The sequence below is a fragment of the Nyctibius grandis genome, chromosome Z, assembly GCF_013368605.1.
Source record: "Nyctibius grandis isolate bNycGra1 chromosome Z, bNycGra1.pri, whole genome shotgun sequence".
Classification (NCBI taxonomy): domain Eukaryota; kingdom Metazoa; phylum Chordata; class Aves; order Nyctibiiformes; family Nyctibiidae; genus Nyctibius; species Nyctibius grandis.
Window position 1 is genome coordinate 53,879,590 of NC_090695.1, and position 16,032 is coordinate 53,895,621.

The following is a 16,032-nucleotide window of genomic DNA, read 5'->3' on the forward strand; positions in this document are numbered from 1 at the left end:
AAAGCTGAGGAACTACAGAACAGGGGACCTGGGACATCCAGGAGACAGAAAGGACTCTCCGGCTGTATGTCTAGGCATGCAGTCACCAGTGAAACACTATGGATGTGGAGCTTCAAGAGAACATTGGCTTGGATACAACCAACATATTCAGATTACCCTTGCAACCTTCCGATGAGTGATACACAGAGGCAGAAAGGACCTAACAATACAGGACAATAATCAAAATAGAAAATCAAAAAGTTGGTAAGAAAATATTTGTTTATTTATCATTCAGATGCTGGGAAAAGCACTGCTTATAAACTTAGCTATATTATAGTATTTACCTTTCTTTTATTGGTAATTTCTTACTCTTTACACAAAGCAATGTCCACTGTATGTATCTGAAGTCAGATTAGACTCATTCCTTTATTCGCTTGCATTACACTTTTCTGAAGTTGTCTGCCTCTCTGCCTCGATCAGATAAACATTTTCATCTGTTCCTATTAATTAAACAGTACGGTGAGCTTCAAAACTGAACTTTTGCTGAATATTGATTAGACTGTTTTTTTTTCCCAGTCAAGGAAAGATGGCCGATTGTGACCACGTCCCATCTAAAATTGGGCACCTGATAATGAAGAATCATACCAGCTTTGAATTTTCTTCTCAGTATATGATTTTATTTAAGACGTATGTAAAGGAGGACTTTTTCCCCTGCCTATTTCATACTGAAATACATAGCTGTCTTATAAAAAATGCCTTTTAATCACCGAGCACTTCACGTTTGAAGCATGTACAACACGCTTGAGAAACATAATTTCACAATGTCCCATGCTGTCCACTTTCTTACAACCAACCACACTGATGTTGAAATGGCAAATCAATAGACTTTTTTAGTGGAGGAATCTGATTGTTCACTAACAGGTCTGTCTGTCTTTAAGGAAACAACACAAGTTGTATTGAATACCAGAAAGGAGACTATCAAGTGGTGAGCTAGAGAAAGTTCCTTGTGGTCCAGAAAGGCTGAAGAGAAATCCTTTTGAGCTCCACTGTAGCACTGGGAATAAAAGCCAAAAGCCAACTCTACATGCATACCAGAGCACTGAGGCAAGACATGGGATAAAGAAGAAAGCTGTCACGGTTTAAAGCTGGGCCGGCCACTAAACCTGCGGCAGATGCTCTCTGTTAACCCTCCCCCCCCCTCCCCGAAGGGAAAGGGAAAGGGAAAAGGGAGAGAGACTTACGGGTTGGAAAGTTAAAACAGTTTTAATAAACCTATAATAATGAAAAAGAGTATAATAATAATATTGGAATAATCAAATATATACAAATATATATACAAAACCAAGATCGAGCTCCCCCGATGTCGGCAACGTCAGCACCGGCACTGCAGGGCAGGCTCCGGGAAGGCCCAGGCTGGGCCTAGCGACGGTCGAGAGCTGGATTCAGGGATGCACGGATCGGGATCAGGGGCAGCAGGAAAACAGTCGGAGTCCTCCTTGGACACAGGCCATAGCAGAAAGAGACCGAGACCCTCCTGATCCCCCCGCTTTATACCGAGAATGACGTGTATGGGATGGAATACCCTCGTTGGTCAATTTTGGGTCACCTGCCCTGTCTGCTCCCCGCTGCAGGTGCGACCCCCCTTCGGCTCTTCACTCGTAAGCAGTGAGGAATTCAGCAGTGACCTTGGTTTCTCTAAGACTAAGTACAGCAAGAGCCTTACTGCACAACATCCCTACCGGTGCCTCAGTGATAACTACAAACTTCGAGCGTTATCAGTCCTGGAAGCAGACACTGTCTGCAAAACATGTAGTTAGTTTCAGAAAGTGCAGTTACTTAGAGGAGACTTAGCTGAAAGTAAAAATCACTGAAAGGAAATTCGGCCTGGTTTAGGCCAAACCAGGACAAAACTGTGTAGATCCTAAGTCTGTAGGAATTGTATGGCTAAGATGCGTCTACAGGTCAGAGAGGGTCCTTTATTTCAAATCTCTGCAATTTCTTACTCAAGTAACAACAGATTTTATGTCTGAAATAATAAGCAGAAATATCTATTTTGAAGAGAGACAGTTTTAGCCAAGAATGTGTAAAGCACAACCAATGTGACTCATCCCAAACAGACCAGGGGTCTAGACTCACTCCACTCCTGTTCAAAATCTTCATTAATGATGTGGATGGTGGGGCAGAGTACACCTGCAGCAAGTCTGCAGATGACACAAAAATGGGAGGAGAAGCTGATACATCAGAGGGTCATGGCGCCATGCAGCGGGACCTCAAAAGGCTGGAGAAATGGGCCAACAGGAGCCTTGTGCAGTTCAACATGGAGAAATGCAAAGTCCTGCACCTGGGGAAGATCAAGCCCATGCACAGTGTGTGCTGGGGGCCACGCAGCTGGAAAGCGGCTTGACAGGAAAGGACCTGGGGGCGGACACCAAGTTGAACATGAACGAGCAATGTGCTCTTGTGGCAAAGGTGGCTGTCTCGGACTGCATTAGGAGCAGTGTCAGCAGCAGGTCAATGGAGGGGATCCTTGCCCTCTCCTCAGCACTGGTGAGGACACACACGGAGTACTGTGCCCAGTTCCGGGCTCCCTAGTGCAAGAGACACATGGACATATCAGAGAGAGTCCAGTGAAGAGGCACAAAGTTGATGGAGCAGCATGTCTCCTCTGAGGAAAGGCTGAGTGAGCTGGCACTGGGGCCTGGAGAAGGGAAAGCTAACGGGAGATCTCATCAATGTGTAGAAGAGTTTTAAAATTTTGTTCCTAGTTGAAGCTTTCTGTTCGCTCTTGGTGAGTTAAATGGAGACTCAGTGGCAGGAAAGCTTTAGTGTGATCATCAAAAGGCACTAATATCAACACCCTGTGCTCCCTCTTCACAGTCTCTGCTGGATCCTTACATATACTATTCTGCTAGAGAAATTGACACAATCCTCACCTCAGCTTCTCTCTGCACACTCATCAGATCCACTCCTGATTCATAGAGGCACCAAATGCAGTCAACAGTGGAGGAAATACTCATCGTCTTAGAAATATGCTTTTCAACAGCAGACACAATATGATTGTTGAGGAACTTTCTCTGCTCATTCAACGGGTCTACCGCATCTTAAACGTAGAAACCACTTGCCTGTACTAGAGTAAGACAGTGACCAGACACTACAGGCATTTCTTCTGTGTTTCAGTGGCATTTGTCTCAGAATCACTGACAGACACAACAGGATGAGATGAATCACAGACAAGTTTCCCTCCCAACATTGACCATGGTGCGAAATAATTACTCGTTTGGGAGCCAGCATAGACTCACCCATCAAGTCAGATGAATCCAGATGCTATTTGCTGATGCCAACGGTGTTGAGTTGCCAAAGAGAACTGCTGCAAAACCAGGGGGATCTTGGGATTCGAGGGCATCTCTCAGTGTTCTGAGACTACATACCTCTTCCTCTCTCACTTGATAAACACTTTCTGCAGACCTACGTGTATCCTAAATATGGAAGTCCCTAATGCTGACAGGGACCAAGAACTGTTTCACAATTTCTGAAGAAACTGTATGGGGGGATGGGAGAAAGAAAGGATAAAACATTGAACAAGTGCAGGAGCACTATTGCCAGCAGGGAAAGCAGCATTTCCTGTCTGCTTTTCCCTCCTCCCCTTCAAGATTCTGGGGCACTGCAACAAAAAACAGTGAACAATGCAAAAAAAAGAAGAAACACATAAATTCCACCCAAGTAGCTCTGGAATCTCACCGTGTCCATTTTCTCCAGGAAGTGGAGTTGGCCTCCTCTTTTTCTTGCAAAACACAACTTCTGAATATAAACATAATGAGAAGAGTTCATGAATCTAAGCCACTGTGCAGAAAAAATAAAGTGGCAAAAACATGTTTATTTTGCTGGTCCTGGTGTTGTGCCTTGTGACCCAAATGTGATTTGTTGACTGCTGTCAGTATCTGGGAGCAGGAAGGGCAGGTACAAACAGCTAACCTATTTCTCAGGGTCTCCCTGATAGTATTTCAAAATCCTTCTTAGAACTGCCAATTTAACTCTGGCAGTGACAAAGTGATCACTGCCTGGGTGACTGCAGACAGCATGAACAGCTTCTGCAAAAGTCACGATGCACTGAAACACCAGGCATGAAACTGAATTCGTAGCCAGGTGTGACTTTTGCCCAAAGGCTACCAAAAGTGCTGTTTCTGATTTTCCTGAAACTCTATTTATGGAATCGTTAATACTGCTGAGTACCAACACTGACGGACATTCCCAAATTAAGTGACATGTTCTGGAAGAGAGCCTCAGCTCAATCACCAAGACAGGAACCTGTTAAAAATTAGGATTCAAGAGTCTGACAAATTATGTGGCTAGTGCTGGAATAAAAGTAGTGCTACAGCCCATGAACATCGAGATTTTAAAAAATGCATGAATGCCACCGAATGCCTGCTCACCTAGGGTCCATACTGCCTTTGGAGCTGGGAGCCTTCTCCCGGTACAGTTTTTTTTCCCAAGTGGTGCACTGTCCTGAAAAGCAGGGACTGCAATGAGTTGGCATTTCTTAGCAAAACATGTGTTGCTCAAAACATCCCACTCTGCTCTTGTAAGTAGGGCACAACCTCACGCTTGGTTTTATTTGGCTATTAAGCTATTGAAACTCTGGACCGATTTCTATCAAACTGGAAAGCAGGGGAGAGGTCAAAAGAAAATCAGTGGCTTCACCTAAGGAGGGGAATGTCATGGCATGCTACCTGCTGACTAGTTAATTGGCACATAGTTGACTCTGCCCCACCACAACATGTCTAGTGCAACAGTGGGGGAACAAGGCAGGGACTAATGTCAGGTAAATGTGGGAGGGATGGAGTTCATGTGGAAGATCAGTACCAGGTCCAGGGACACGATCACAGGAAAGCAGGTTCCTGTGCTTTCAGCATATGGCCTACTTTAGTTTTGACTGATACCGTTCGTAAAGAAGCCTGAGCCATTGCGGCATACCTAAAACTAGTCTTGACTCAGTAGAGCATGGGTGAAGATACTTTCTCCAAACATGAGAGAACCATCTGCGACAGCATCATTTTTGCAGCACATCTTGCACCTCATTCTGGCTTCAGTATGGTACCTGTTAACACGTGCCTGCCTCAAAAAAGAGCTGCAGTGCATTAGGAGTATGTGCCTAGGTCTACCATCCCCAGTCAACCCTCTCGTGGGACAGTGAAGTTGTTATATCTGTTTCCCATGTATACACCTGTTTGGGTTTCTCTCTCTCTCTCTTTTTCTTTTTTTTAGGTTAATTCAGAGAACTGTGCAGTAATATAGATCAAAAGGGGCATTTGCAGGTCCAATTGCTTACAGAAATCTGGGCTGACTTAGAAAAGGTTGCTCAGAGTGTTGTCCAGGTGAGCCCTGAATGTCTCCAAGGGTAAATATTCTACACCTCCGTGCCACTTCTTCCAGCATTTGGGGTGGGGAAATCCCAATATCTATATATTGATTTCATGACATGTGCATATGGTTTCTTGGATAAAACAGAGGAAAAATGAATGAATAGTTGCAGGTAGAAGAATTAAATTTTTCAGTAGCAAACGAATATTTTCCTTTGTTCACAGTCAAATAGTGCAGCTTATTGGCACATGACATTTTTTATATGACTAACTGAAAACTTTTTAAAAGGTTTCGTGTGTATTTCAATCAGCAAACACATTCAAGTTATGCTGACGAATGCAGATAAAGTTCTAAAAGGAATAAAACTTCAGGATAAGTCACTTGCCAATACCTCTTAGGAGGTATGATGAAATTTGTGTAGAAGCAAAGACGCTTTCATTTCTGCTTGTTCTTATGCGTTCATGCCCCTTCTGGAGGTATGCACTGCTGGAATACCAGACTTTCTCACCATGATGACCAAGAGCATCCAAAGTATTTTTTGACACTGATTACAAGACAAGTGGAGAATTCAATGTAGGTTCCAGTCAAGGGGTTTCCTTTAATGAATAAGGATAAGACGAGTCCCAGCAACTAGTTCAGGAAATGTGAAAAAGCTCATTTTTCAGTTTTTAAGAAATGGAGCACAAAAGTGAGCTTTCTTGCAGGAATACTCTGCATTAAGCAAAATCTAAGCCACTAGGTTTATGCCCATAAACCATGTCTCCATTCCATGACTGTCCTGGCAAAAATATCAGGAATCATGATCTTTTACTACTTTTGTTCATGCTGTGAGAGCTAAAGTCCTCAAGAGCATCAGGGACAGAGAAACTCTTGTGAGACTGATTTACAAAAGTTGCTAGTCCTACAATGGGAGTTACATGGCATATACGTAGATCTTGCAGAGAAGTTGTGCTTCAGTAGGTAATTTCCAGAATTAGCTAATTCCATGCTAACTTTGCTTTCTCTTTCTAACCAGAGGTACCCATCAAGGGAAGTTCTTTTCTGCTTATCCTCATGACCAAGCTGGTACCTTTATGATTCAAAGTACATTAGTCCTGATAACATATAACACGACAGGTACTAAGGGTATGTTTGAAGCACAATGAAATGTCTGTTGAGATCAGGAAAGACTTTTCACCAGCTCTAAGTCAACTGCCAACTGTTCAAATCAGAATCTCTGCAAAAATTCTGTTTTGGTAACAACTTTCACTTGAGAAACTCAAAGAAATATTTTGTGCCTGGAAGTCTCAAACCAATCGTAACATGTTGCTCTGGCCTGGAAGTTCCTGTTTAGATGGCCTGAAGTAACTAGATTACCTAGGATATACCCAAATCCTCTGTGAGTAAGCCCTTAGAAAGCACCGGCTTTGATCCTGGGGTCATACTTCTAGTCCTCAGAAATGTATTTTCATATTATTCCGGTACACATTTCAACAAGCGCACTGAAGAAAGGATTTAAGCGTATGCCTCTTAAGCAAGGCGCATCATGTCAAGGGCACTTGAATTCATCTGTAGCTCTGTTGAAACTCTAAAGGATCAAGACTGAAATGTTGAATTAGGGATGTACAGTCCTTCATTGTCTGGCTCTCAGCAGTGGGACACATTTCACAGTCAGAGACAGGATGACCTTCCTGTCCTACAGTCGATGGCCTGCCTTCTAAAGCTAGTGGGGGTATTGTCAAAGCCCTTGACTGATCTCAGCTAACAACTAATCTTTGCTGTAATAAATACGGTTGAAGGTGTGTCTTTCATGAAGTGCTGCTAGCCATTCCAAGAGTACCTGCTTGTGTTTTAGTCAAAAGTAAACCCAATATTTGCATAAAACTTCCATGAAATTGAAATATGAGTTCAGTTCACCCCTTGGCAGCTTTAATTTATGCCAGGTAGGTGTGTTGGTTATTTTGCTCCCTGGCTCATTGGAAGAACTTCAACATCTAAAGAGCAAGCGCTGACTCTTGGAGTGAGGCATAGTTTTTTGTGGTGTTGATGAAATATGCAGTAAGTGCTGACCTTAAAATATCTGCGAGTAAACTCAAATACCTGCAACTCTTCATTAAAGAAACACTACAGCACTCTATTCCAATAGCAGACCAAATAGTATGCCAAGCAAGGAATTAATGTAACTACATTAGCATACCGCTTGGTGCAGCAAAAAAGGCTTCCAGTATGGAAAATATTACAGAAAGCTTCTTCTGTCTCTCTTACTGGAAAATAATGCATAGCACTTTACCCTTTCACCAGAGAGCAGCATTTTGTCATTCTGCACAGTATCAGTGAATATGGCACGCGGCTGTAAGCACAGGAACCAGAACTGCAATGTTATTCCGTTCACAGGCTTCCTTGTCCTATGTGTCATGACTATTTTTGTCAGGCACCGAAATCTATGTGGTTCCTTAGTCCCTTAAGGCAGCCAGTGCACTTAAGGGGACGATGAGGTACACTTTACAAGGCAGGAACGTTCATGTACCCTTTGACTATTTGTTGAGCTGCCTTGCAGAGTCAATCAGAGCCCACAGAAATAGGACAAAGTAACTCCCTGGCAGTGAAGGCAGTGACAGGCAGCAGCTTCCTTTGCCCCTGTGATCCTGACACTAAGCCACAGGGGTGGATCTGGTGCCACGGGGTGCTTCACTGATAGCAGCGGTGTCAAGACCGCTTCTGCAGAGTGGAGGCCTGACACTGCAAAGACACTTGTGCCAAATCTATGTGCTAATATTAAGGAAAACTAATGGCTTTGCATTGCATGAATTTCAAGCATTTTTTCCAGGAGGTTGCTCCTTCTCTTTTTCAATTCTGAATTTCATGTTGACATTTTCAGGTTAGAGGAAGGAGAATTGAGACAGAATGTAAGCGAGGATCAAAAGGTGAAGCTTCTCTGTGACCATTACCTCTTTGTTTTTTCAGAAACTCCAGGTTTCTCTAGTGACAAAAAATGCCCCCAGCCTGGACAGCACTTTCAAGCCTCCTTAGCAAGAAGCTGAGTGTGTGAGAGTCCAAAGCCTGCAATATCCCCTTGAGGTTTTATCCTGATAGAGAAGAAATCTGGCATGTTTGCTACACTCTTAGAGGAACAGCAATCAAAATGTTGTCAGAATTCTTTGCTGTACTCAAGTCCAACAGGTTTACAAGTTTTCCTGTCCAACCCTTCAGTATTTTCCTAGCTATATTTACTTACAAGAAGGTATTTACAAGTCCCTGTCAGAGAGACGCTGTGAGGAAACCAAAGAAATGCCCAGTTCTTGGGCAGAGAAAGGGGAACAGGCCACTCACCTGCCCCTATCTCGTCACCAAATTTCAGGGAAGAAATAAGAAAGAAAGGGAGTGGAGAATGATGACTTAAAGATGCAGAACACTAAACAGGTCCCGCTTCCTCTGCTCTGCCTGCCCTGATGCTGCCTTTGCCATCCAGCCAGCAGAGGAAAGGCTGCAACTGCTGACACCTCTGAGGCTGTGGCAGCTGCTGAGGTGGATGCTGCCCATGCAGCAGGCTCCGTGTCTCCCAACCAGCACTTCCCAGGCACCACTAAACACTGCACCTGGCCTGTTGTCTCATTTTCCTCCTTTTCCCTTAGAGGGCTGCTGCCTGCTCCTGTGCAGGCAAGGGAGTCGTGCTTGCCAGTCTTTTGGGAGAGGAGGAAGGGCAAGGTGAGGGCTGTCGAAGCTGAGACAGGCTAGGCAGTTTTGGAGGCTGATTTTTATGAAGAAGCATGAACACATCTGTACTTGGCACTGGTGAGGCCGCACCTTGAATACTGTGTCCAGTTGTGGGCCCCGCACTTCAAGAAAGATGTTGAGGTGTTGGAGCGAGTCCAGAGGAGGGCGACCAAGCTGGTGAAGGGTCTGGAGGGTCTGACCTACGAGGAACGGCTGAGGGAGCTGGGGTTGTTTAGCCTGGAGAAGAGGAGGCTCAGAGGTGACCTTATTGCAGTCTACAACTACCTGAAGGGAGGTTGTAGTGAAGTGGGAGTCGGCCTCTTCTCCTGGGCAACTAGCGATAGGACAAGAGGACATAGCCTCAAGCTTCGCCAGGGGAGGTTCAGGTTGGACATTAGGAAGAATTTCTTTTCAGAAAGGGTTATTAGACATTGGAACAGGCTGCCCAGGGAGGTGGTGGAGTCACCATCTCTGGATGTGTTTAAGAAAAGACTGGACATGGCACTTAGTGCCATGGTCTAGCTGACAGGGTGGTGTCAGGGCAATGGTTGGACTGGATGCTCCCGCAGGTCTCTTCCAACCTGGTTAATTCTGTGATTCTGTGATTCTGTGATTCTGCGATCTTATCTCTGCCTGTGATTTTTATCGCACTAGGACAAAAGAAAGGCTTTTCCAGGAGACTCTAGGTATGTTGGCCAAACCGTTTACCGATAATTTATTTCTCATGCTTCCATCTACCTGCTCTTTAGCCAATTGCTACCTTAGCAGATGGGGGCACAAAGTTCACAGGGTCAGCAAGTTACGTAGCCAGCCTTGTCTAGGTAGGAGAGAGGAAAAGGAATAACTTTAATCCAGGATTTATTAGCACTTACTAATTATCTCTGTCACTCAGAAGCCCTGTTATTGCTAATTTTCAGCTACTTGCTAACACAGAAACTCGAACTCTGGGATGTTTTCAGTTTTTTATTATTATTTCATTCCTAAAGAGGAAACCTATGGCAACATTCTGGCAACCTGTGAAGGAGAAGGTGAATAGGGTGAGGTAAAGGAGTTACTTTAGGAACCTGCTTTAGCAGGGGATTGGACTAGATCTCCAGAGGTCCCTTCCAACCCTAACCATTCTGTGATTCTGTAGTTCTCTTCCCCCAGAGGAGCATATTTGTATGCTAGTTAGCAATTCACAGCATTTTGTAGAAGTAGAATCAGTAACCTACCAGAACCTGCTTGCTTCCCAAATTACCAGTAAGTGGATGGACCTCTGGAGTGCTTGATGGAGGCACATGAAACCTCTCTGCAGTCAGACATCTCCCCCATAACTCATCACCACAGGGACATGGATAGACTTGCAGAAACTGGTGACACTCTTCACTCCCTGTGATGCACAGGATCAGAGTAAGTACTCTCTGTCCTGGCTCTCACCTAGACAGAAAAGCAACTGCATCAGTTCACTTCCACCAATGAATCTGCTGGCTGAACCAATCTTTTGTGTCAGGTGAGAAAATCAAAGCAGCCAAAATGGGATGGGAGAAGGCAGACACAACAAACCTTGATCAGAAAGAATGCTTTCAAAGCAATTGCTTTTCTGGTAAATTGATTCTTGTTAGGGAAGTACTTTACTTGTTCATGGTGTTAAAGGGCAAAGCAAACCACTGCACAGGAGATAAACTGAAGTGTACTTGAACACAGCTTGATGATGTATCAATAGCGTTAGACATTTTTATCTAAATGCTGCATTTCATTATGTATGGCTTTCTTGCTGCTGTTTCCATGGGAAGAGATTTCCAGCCCAAGTAAACATAATTATACTCAGTACCTTATCAATTAGGTTTTCCAACTCAAGGAGGACATAAATTCCGCAGACTAGTTCTGTGGCATTTGTAGTTAATTTATTTCTGAATGTCAACTTGGCTTAGTAAGGATGCTGTGAAAGCCTGGTTTTCCCTTTAAAACCTCTATACGTCTCAGTGGAGTGCTGGAACTGAAGAAAGCAGGTGGGTTGTTCCACTGAGCGTGCTTGCCTTTTATCTTCAAAGCTGTCTCATAGCTGGATGTACCTGCCAAGGAGAAGTGGTTTTGAGCCTGGGTGACACTTGCAGGCTGGTCCTGTTGAACAGCTACAATGTGATGGTGAGTTAGCACTGGGACAGCTTTTAAAAAGTTCCTTTGAAAGAAACAGAAAGTTCTAACTAGGAAGGGACCTTGTGGAAATCTAGATATAACAGGGGGAGATGAAGAAGCCCTTTATGACCCGACTGAAGATGAGTCCCATCAGCTGGAAGAGTAGGCATGGCTGTAATATACCCTTTCATGCAAGAAAAAATGAAAGAGAGTCTGAATATAATCCAATTTCTTTCTAACCGCTCACCTGGACCAACAAAAAGCCTGCTGAGACTCACTGAACAAATACTTATCCTTGGCCTGCTTTTGTGGTGTGGTGGGTTGATCCCAGCCAGCAGCTAAACTCCCTCCCAGTCGCTCACTCACTCCAATCTCCCAGTGGGATGGGGGAGAGGATCAGGAAGGAAAAAGTGAAAAAAAAAAGTAATTATCGGTCAAGGTAAAGACAGTTTAATAAGTAAAGGGAAAAAAGGAAAAAAGCAAATGATGCAAAGGCAATTGCTTACCACCTCCCACCAGCAGACTGATGCCCAGCTCGTCTCCAATTAACAGCCACTTAGGACAAAACTCCCCTCCCCCAGTTTTATTGCTAAGCATGATGTTATGTGCTATGGAATATCTCTTTGGTCAATTCAGGTCGTCTGTCCCAGCTCTCCCCTCCCAGTCTCTTGACCATCCCTAGACTACTCCCTGGGGAAGGGCAGAGTGAGAAACAGAGATGATGAGCAAGCACTATCCAGCTATAGCTAAAACATTGGTGTTTTTGTTATTAATTCTATTTTCATCACAAACCTAAAACACAACACCATTTGGGCTGCTATTAAGAAAATGAACTCCATCCCAAGTTCACCCAGTACATGGAGGAAGCAAACTACCCCTTGCTACTAGTTCAGAGCATGAAGCATGGGTACTCTTAAGCTGATGAAGATTGCTGGTCAGTCCAGCAAAGCTGTGGGGTAGATCTGCAGTGTGGTAGAGCTCTAAGTCCAGTGTGTGATACAAACTGACCTGTGTTTAGAAAAATCCACACTGGTTTGCAGGCATGCTGCTGAGGGAGTTTTATAGACTTGCACAGTTTTCCTTCCACTAGTTACTGTAAAAGAACAGTTATAGAATCATGGAACGATTTTGGTTGGAAAAGACCTTTAAAATCATCAAGTTCAACCACTAACCTAGCACTGCGAAGTCCACCACTAAACAATATCCCTAAGCACCACATCTACACATCTTTTAAATACCTCCAGGGATGGTGACTCAACCACTTCCCTGGGAAGCCTGTTCCAATGCTTGACAACCCTTTCGGGGAATAAATTTTTCCTGACATCCAATCTAAACCTTCCTCTCTGCAACTTGAGGCCATTTCCTCTCATCCTATCACTTGTCACCTGAGAGAAGAGACTAACACCTCCCTCACTACAACCTCCTTTCAGTTGGTTGTAGACAGCAATAAGGTCTCCCCTCAGCCTCCTTTCCTCCAAACTAAACAACCCCAGTTCCCTCAGCCGCTCCTCATAAGCCTTGTGCTGTAGACCCTTCACCAGCTTCATTGCCCTTCTTTGGACTCACTCCAGCACCTCAATGTCTTTCTTGTAGTGAGGGGCCCAAAACCGCACACGGTATTCCAGGCGTGGCCTCACCAGCGTCAAGTACAGGGGGAGAACAGTTCTTTAAGAGAGTGAAAATACATGCATCTCACCTTTCTCTAAAAGTTGTCACTTCTTCACACATCTTTCTTATTTGGGAGAAAAAAAAAAGAAAAAAAAAAAGGAGCAATATTCACCTGCTCATCCTGTGTCCTCTTTGCCTCTTTTCTTGCTTCATCAGTAGCATGAGCTATCTTGTTGCAGGAGCTTCTGGCTTTGAACCCTCAGTCCAATGCTGTTCCTCACTGTCCCCCACTGAAATTCCTGTGACCACCATGGGAAGACAGGGGAGGATACATGGAAGGCAGTGCTCCACCTTAGTTCATGGCTGGGCTGGGTTAGCCCACCCAGAATATCTCAAGGACCAAGGGACAGTTCTATGTGTAGGGAAGTTCTCTGTGGCAGCTGCCCACTTTGTCCCTTCCAGGCTCAGCAAAGCAGTTAATGCTTTTAACTCTGTACCTTTTTGACTTGAGCAGGACTGTGTTTGTCCTTAACTACACCATCACATACCACGCTACACTGGGGCCTGCTAGAGAAGCACAACATTTCAACTGTTTTCCTATTCATGTGGACATCTATTAAGTAGATACTTAAGTTTTGCTAGTGCCTAGCACTTTAGTTATTTAATCTATTAAAAAAAAGGCATATAAATTCCTGTATAGTTTCATGATATAGTACAAACACAGTCAAGTTTTGATTATGTGCCACTTTTGCATACTGGTAGGCTGATCAGCCTACATTGCTGGTTTTTGTCCTTAAACATGCATTCTTCTCCTGTTTGAGAAGGACACTTAGTCTTCTTACTTAGAGAATAAGAGGAACACGTACAAATCAGAATCCCTTTTTTATAGCTAAAAGTGCTTTTCAGGTATTAAACAGCTGATTTGTGTGGCAGGCTGATAAGGAAGCTATGATTCTCTTACTTTATTATTGCACCCATCTTCCAACAGAGGACAAGCACAAGGATCAGAAGCAGCACTTGGAAGTTCGTACCTCTACGCCTGTACCCCAAAAGCGGTTACTCACTCTGGGAAGAAAAAGCATTGCGCTGTTTCCCTTACGATTCTGCTTGTGTAAGTCAAGCAATGGAATTAGCTGAGATGAAACATTTTTTAGTTGAGCCTCTAAGGAGGCAGAAAAAAAGAATGACAGTCACATGCTCTGTGAACATAAGCAATTGATACAGAAACAGGACCTGACATGCACGACAATCACAGATGACACAGATCTTCCACTAGTGCATAATACATTTTTTTCAAGAATATAATGCAGTTTTCTCAAGAATCATATGAGATTCAGAACTCTGCATAGAACCATGTGAGTGCACGGCTCTACCTCAGTCCCACTGATGTCCTTAGAGCCCTGATGCAAGTCTTTGTTGATGCATGCAAGAACCTTGCCCAGCTGTGAATTCAACCAGTTGTATAGAGCAGTCTCAGCCCCATTATAAGCCAATGTTGTTTCACATTCAAAGTATGTGCCTGATTTTCATTTACACAAGAACGTTTCTACATCTTGCCTGCCTCAAGGGATTTTAATTAACTGAACATCATTTCTTATTTGTTTCTCAGGTACTTGCACTTTTATTTGAATTTAGACATTTATGCATGAAAAAAAGAGAGTGATATTGCAACAAGATAAAAGCTAACTGCATGGGTGCATTTGCTTGAAGGCAATCAGAGGGAAACCGCTTTGTAGTCAAACATTCATGCTGGCAGGCAGTGAATCCAAATCCTGATGTATGGAAAGTCCCATGGAGTTTATTTGCCCAGAAGGTTTTAGGAAAAAACCCCACACAACTAACAAGCTTTTAAAAATTACCCTGTATAAACTGGTCTAAACACAAGTAAATAGGACAAGTTTTCTCCAAATGAAAACCCTTAAGTATCATATTCAGGCAGAAATGTCCAGTTTTTGGTTCCTGTAACTGTTTTATAGCCAACATAGGAACAAGCATGACACGTTGCGCTTTCCAGTTGCTCCCCAGTTTCCTACAAACCAAGGTTAAGTGTGTTTCTTTCCTCCTTTCTCTGTTGCCTAGTCACAGGAAATTCATCTGCTGCTGCTGAAACTGGTAGAAAATGCCTCTTTTTTTTTTTTTCTTAGAAGAGTCTTCTTTCTGCCTCTCCTCTTGCTGAAGCTGCTCAATGAGAAATCAAAGTAGTAAGCTTGGCAGTCTCCAGAGGTGTGAGTTTTTTTTTTTAAACAAGTCATCCACCTTGTCCAAGTTCTAATGTATGAGCAGCTCCTCGGTAGGGGTTAAAGGCATGAAACCACTCTTTTCCTCTTCCCATAGGAAAACAAACAAAGGGATCAGCTCTAGCTGAAGTGAGTTGCACACGGAGAAGAAAACATTTACCATTGTCACCACCTGAGAAGGAGGGTCTTTTTGCAGTCTCTTGTGTTCGTTGTTTGGTGAGGCGAATGGATTTCTGTCTCTAGTAAAATTAAAGAGAAAAGCATTTTTTTTACTTTAGTGCCATTACAATATATGCAGCATCCTGAAGCCCACCTTTGGAAGATGGTGCTCTACCCCTGATATCCCATTCAGACTCACACTTGAAATGAACAGGAGTGTCCATGTTTGCCTGTTCCGCATCAACGCCTTTGCAAAGTGATGAGCAAATCCAAAGTGCTGTGAGACCTCAAAAACAGAACAGGTACTTTGGAAACTGCATTCCTATGACACAACATTCTTACAGAGATATCAGTGCACAGGAAAAGTGGAGTTAAGTTTAGATCCTCACCACTGAGCATTTGTTTTGCAGCAGCTATCAACACAGAGCGTATGTCTCTTTCTCTGTTGCAAAAATAAAAATACTGTCAGGTTGTTCCTGTCAGTAGCATAAAATACTATACTTGAAAATCACTTTTCTCTGTCTGCTATGGGAAAGCAAAGACAATTAATATGCTAAGGAGAAATGGTTCTCGGTGTTGCATTTTCTCCTATAATCTGTTAGACTAACAGCCCTGGCATCTTGGACAAAGCAAATAAGACATCTTTGCCAAGGCAAGGAATAACCCTTGGGCTGAGATTCCACAAATGGAGAAGTTTTGAGGCAGAGACTCCTGGGATTTTTGTCCCATGGGTGACTTCTAGGGGGGACATGGAAATACACAGGGATGAGAATGCCTGTTGCTCTGGAAGGGACCTCTGCCGAGACATGCAGCTCCAAGCAGTCAAAACCTTCAAGTGCCAACACTTCCCAAGATGCCCAAGACAAAGTTACCATTGAGG